This window comes from Sander lucioperca, chromosome 11, assembly GCF_008315115.2.
Source record: "Sander lucioperca isolate FBNREF2018 chromosome 11, SLUC_FBN_1.2, whole genome shotgun sequence".
Taxonomy (NCBI): domain Eukaryota; kingdom Metazoa; phylum Chordata; class Actinopteri; order Perciformes; family Percidae; genus Sander; species Sander lucioperca.
Window position 1 is genome coordinate 2,289,215 of NC_050183.1, and position 6,145 is coordinate 2,295,359.

Below are 6,145 nucleotides of genomic sequence, written 5' to 3' on the forward strand. Positions count from 1 at the left end.
TCCAGGATTTCCATATACCCACTTTAAAATGTGCAATGGCACGTAACAACATACTTTCCATTATAATTTGGATATATTTTGAATTGTCATCTGTTTTTTTCTTCGCATAGACTAAATAAAGGTTTTGCTACTGTAAATTAGTGCATAAAAGTGTGTCAGAATGCAGGAAATGAAGTATTTGACACTCAAAATTTTTCTGGAGGATGAGGGTTAGGAAATATTCAAGTAAAGTACCAAAGTAGTTGTGCTTCAGTACAGTAAATGTACTCAGATACTTTCCACCACTGTTAAAAACCCACCTTACTGCTCCAGAGATGTTTTCATTATGAATCAAACAACATTTGAACTCCAAACTGATTAAATAAGACGAAACTTTGTCATTTTCCATACAATATGCCAGAGCTGAAGAAAGACCTTTACAAGAATTTTATTATTATTATTATTGTCCAATCCCCACTTATGTTACATCTTTGCAAATCCCAAGATGTCATCTGTCGGACTCAGAACACAAAGACAATAAAACAACAGTCCTTGTCCTGCTACTACTATTACCTTGTGTGCATTACTGATAATCAATATGTTTGATATTCACATACAATAACATTAACACTCACTACTGCTGCTTCATTAGCTTTTTAGCCTCTTCTAGATTGTCAAGACCAAAACAGAGCAAAAAGGAGAGGTAGTCAGGTAATGTTGCTCTGTGTCTCTCGGATGTGTGAGTTGGCATTTTTTTTTGTCATAGTTTGCCATAAAAACGATACAAGCAGAGATGTGGTGATGGATTTGTCAGCTTTTTTTCTGTGGCCACGGTAAGACAAATAATAAAAGAGGAATAATAAAAATGAAGCAGAGATGTCAAAGTTTGGGTGCGTGTCAGTTCTATGAATATTTGCACAATGGAAACTTAAGGAAGTGGAAATTAGAATTTCTTAAACCTTTGGCCACCAGTAACAGCCAAACTAACAGAGCCACAATGAGTAACCAATTTATTAGTAATATAATTCAGCACATACTGTGTACTTCGCCGGTATTCTACTGATGTCAGCAAGAGGTCTTGGTGTTAAGGAGCAAACAGGTTTTTATCAGCTCCCCGGTCTTTCAAAACCATTGTGTAACAAAATATTTCACATATTAACAGCCTATAAAGATAACATGTCACCTGATATGTCAGTAAGGAAGGTAGGCTGTTGATTAAATGCATTCCTGTAACATGACTTACAATTCTTGCCAAATTTACTGGAAATCGAAAGCTAGTCAAAGTTTAGCTTTTTAAGTAATGGCCATGAAACAAATGTTGATGTTTGATTTTCACTCTTACGGTCCGTCAGACATGAAAACAAAATGAAGGACTGGTGATGGGTGAAATGCTGATTGCACAGCTGTCACCACCACAGCCTCACTTAACCCTTGCTGTGGCAAACGGTGCTCTTCCGCCTCGTTGTGGTTTATGGTCTGGGGAAAGAACAACAGAATGTCTCTCTGTGTTTCAAAACAGGAATTATTCAATCCGAACACAGCTGCGATCCAAACTCTCTCCTTCCCTCTTCATTTCCTGGATCCAACCAGCCATCCTTCTCAGGGCCATGTGCATCCTGTTGCCTGCTGGCGCTGTTTTTTCCCATTTTTTTTTTTTTTCTCTCTCTGTGGATTCATGCTCTGCAAGTGCTCTAGAGGAGTGAAGTGGTGATGGACGCCCCCGTCCCTCATCTTTCCCTTGGCTGGAAAGGCAGCGTTTGTCACTGATGTCTAACAAAGGCATCAGCCGATAAGGAAAACTGAGCCTTCAGAGCACAGTGGCTCATTGTAACGTGTGGCTGGTGTCAGGATATGACCTTGTAACTGCAATTTTGTTGATTTTCATGTTTAACTTAAAAAAATAATCTTCTATAAATTGAGCTTCTTGAAAAATATACCTGACGCAACATTAAAGCTGCACGCATCAATACTTATTAACAATGGATGACTATTTGTATGTGAAAGGGGTTACTTGTAGTGATGCATCCAGAGAAAAATGATCACCCAAATCTGCAGTTCCCCTCAGCTCTATGGAGTGTGTTAGCGTCTTTCAGCTCATTGTTTTGGTTTTACTTTTGTGGTTCACTTTTACGGCTCTCATCAACCTGGTGTCTAGCAGCAGCAGGCAGCTGTTTCAGCAAAAAGTGATGATAATAATAATAATGATACAATAAAAGTCCAATTAATAACCTAAGATGACTTCTGCTGACCAGTAGGCATTGCAAGATAACGGAAGTCCTTACCCCAAAATGCACAAGTACTGTATCTAACATCCTTTGTCCATAGTACTGTTTTTATAATCTTTCAAAAAAGAAGCATTGTTCAAGACCAAGATATGAAATGGTTAATGATCAAAGAAATTTATAGAATTGTTTCCCTATCTAATAAAGCCTGTCAGCTTGGATAAATGATAGCAGAGTTGTGAAATCTTTATCCTCAAAAGGTGAAATTACACAATTTGACCCACCCATGTCCTTTCCTCACTCTATCAGTGATCATTTTCTCCTCAATTGCTCCCCTTCACCTTTTGTTGTGGTTTGTGACAAAAGGAAGTCAAGGCGAGCTGGAATGGATTGGGTTGGTCAGAAAAATACACTGTCAATAAGAAATGGAACACCTCGCCGCTACTTTTGGCTCAGAGGAAGTCTGCACTAATCCTTTGTTGGGTTTAACACACCTGAGGAACTTGGGAGAGGATTACCTTTTGGTCTGTCCGACTCTTGTCAAGTCATGGGATGAACGAGCCTCAGAAAGTTCATGTGTCCCTCCTCCTTTAGACAAGTGAGGGCCCCTGGCTGCTAGCTCCTCAGTCACCATGAAAGAATTTACTGCTGGGGAAGAAAGAGTGGCTTGAGGGGATCTTTATCTTCCCCCTCCCTCTTTTCCACTCCGCTGTCAACTGAGGATGTTCCTTTCTGAAAAGACTGATAGAACAAAGGCGAAGTGATCAGGCTGTGTTATGAATGCCTCTGTCAGCTGTAGCTATAGGTAAACACATCTCTAACCACCCAGAGGCCCCTATAGGTTTAGTAAACACTTATATAAGCTTACCAGCACCCAGCTACAAAGGACAATCTGAAATACTTACCACTCAAAAATCAGAATCTTGGTGATTTTATGGACTAAATTTCCTGGTAAGGCTTTTCTGACACACCTTCCTGTTTAATTTCAAATACATTACTGATTTAGGTCTGAAGTCCAGGTCACAACCACAATATTAATTGTCAAGCTCAATTCCATCAACGTTGGTGTCGGCCACAGATCAGTCACCTTCTGTGCGTGCAGATAAAAAGCCCAGAGGAAAGCAACTAGTGTTCTGTGACAGTTATTCATCTTTTATTCCCTTCCTGTTTAAGAATAAACAGCCTGCTGTGTCCCACAAAACATGTTAACCCACACTTTGGAGTTGCTCTAGTGTACACACAGAAAAAGTGTAGGTGCATTCACGACAAAAGGTTAAGGGATAGTTTGTGAAGACATTCCTGAGAAGGTCAAAAAATGTAAAAAGGTGAATTCCAAATAAGCTTTAGTCTTTAGTTTGATGAGTGGCCTCTTTAACATTTAACAATACAATGGTTTTGAAAATATCCAAAGCTCTGACACGAATGCCTTGTGTCAATATGTAATGATATTTTTAATGAGCCTGAAAGTAAAGTGTTTACGACAAAAAAAAGTGCATTTGTGGGGGGGGGGGTTCACTTCTATCTATCTGTTCAAAAGGACCGGTCAGGACAAAACAGGAGGTTACGGAGACAGAGACACTGACATGCTGTCTCTTTTTGGTTGGCGTCACCTTTTATCAGTGGAGAACATGGCTGTCTACTGATAAACAAATCTGAACGGGGTGACACTGTCAGTGATCCTGGTGACAGCTAGGGCTCTTCAGCAGAGGATGCTCCTGTTGTTGGAGATTTGAGCGTCTCTACTTAACATAGCTGAAAATGCAGTGCAAGGTCATAAACAAGTCTCCAGGTTAACTATATTTATTTAAGTAAAATCAAGGGTAAATGTAGATTTATTACATAATCTTGTGGTTGCAAATGTTAAAAGCCGCTTTCTGGTTCAATTTTGTCCCATTGTAATTTAATTCAATTTTATTTAAAGTGTCGAGAGAGAGAGAGAGAGAGAGAGAGAGAGAGAGAGAGAGAGAAAGAGAAAGAGAGAGAGAGACTAACCTGCAAGAAGGTCACCTAATAAACCCCTGTTCTTTTAGTTCTTCAATGCTAGAATACATTTGATGCATATTAATTTGATTTAAGACAATAATTTAGGAATATGCAACATATGAACACAAAACTGAAATATCTTTTTTGAAATTCAATTAGTCAAAAGAAAAAAAAGAACCTGGGAGCTTTTAGGGCTCGTGGACTTCTAGGGCCCTAGGACAGTTGTCCACTTTGACTTGTTGATAATACAGCCTTAAAGACAATACAATGGCTCTACAACTTGTTTTAACAGCATTCGAAAAATGAAGTGAAGTGTTTCCCTGCACTCAGTGCTGTAAAGGCCCAGAGAGTCATGCAACAAATTTGAATCTCTTCAGTGTGACAAAAACCCATTTGTTTAATATTTTCCACATCTGTAAGCCCCATCCCTAGTGTTTATCCACACTTTTGTTTTGATAGAAAGCAGCAGCTTCCTCTCTGTCGCAGTTACAGCTGGACAGCACCGACGTGGCTCGAGCTCGGGGTCACATGGCCACCTGGTTGCAAATGCGTCAGTCTGTCATGTGCGGCCTGTTTCCTCGCATTGTGCTGCTGCTCACTGGCAGTGACTACAATATTAATCGCTGAATATGTCATGCCTCGGGGGAGCGCGTGTTAGACTTGCCCAGCTAAAACTAGCGATATCATTCCTGTAGCCTTTACTTATCAGGGGGAAGTTGACTGACTGTTATTAAGCAATATCTTGGCAAGGTGTTATAACATCTTGACCACAGGAACTTAACTTGCAGTGACTTGTGATATATGTAAATCTGTTAGTGTGGTAGATTAGGGCGTGTGTTAGAAGACAGGCCTTTTTTATTACAGCAGATATTTGGACTTGACATATGAAAAAGCACAGTTGCTACTATTTTTTTGGGGCATTTTCGGCCTTTTTAATTTTTGACAGGACAGCTGAAGACATGACAGGGGAGGGAGGGAGAGAGAGAGAGAGAGGGGCGGGGGATTCAGCATGAAACCGTAGCAGCTAAATTGAATTAATTTAATTATTTACACTTGTGCATATCCTAATGTGTGTCAAAATGTCTGCCATGAAAAAGGCTTCTTGGAGGGTCAGCAGCACTCACATCACACACAGGGGGAGAGGTCTGACTCGCAATGAGCCACTGGTGCAACACACCTGGGGGAACGCCAGGAGAGTAACAGTTCGAGTTGTACCTCGCCAACACCGATGAAAAAGGGGGAATTGTTTGATTTGTTGTTTTGGACTGTGTAACAATTTGGGAACTTTTCCAAACGCCATTTTACACATACAACTTGCCTATTTTGAGAGAAGAGCCTGGCAGTTTTCCTGCTAAACAGGATATTTAAACGAAGTCTGGGTTTGACACATCATTTGGAATGGATTTCGTCAATGCTAGTGTGATGAACAGTGCATAGCTAGTCTAGCAGCTCTGTTTGGAAGAGAGTGGGGCACCAACACACAGTCACAGTGCTGTCACTGAGGGTGACTATCTTTTTAGCATTCCTGCTAATTTCCATGTTTTGATTACACAGCTTTCTCATTCTATTGCATGTTTCACTTGAGTAGTAAAATATACCTTGAAAGTGGAGAGGCAAAGTTGCTGCCAGAAATGTCACGTCACGTTAGAGCGTTATTCGTATTCTTCAACTGTAAAAATCACATTATTCCACTCGGGTCTTAAACTACATTACACCTGCAACTGTGTGCTGAGAGTGAACCGCAGTTTGATTTAATGCTTTACACAAATCCCACACAAAACCTTGATTAGTTTAAAATGTATGCAGTCTACTTCTCCTGCCTTCTCACTTGTTTAGGATCTCGGTCATCCAAAAACTCAGAGCACACAGTGCTGAAGTAAAGACTGTAAGTATCCAGTAGTAATGAATGACAACAAATCCTCTAGTATATCTTGAATGCTAATGATAATCATTCATGGGGT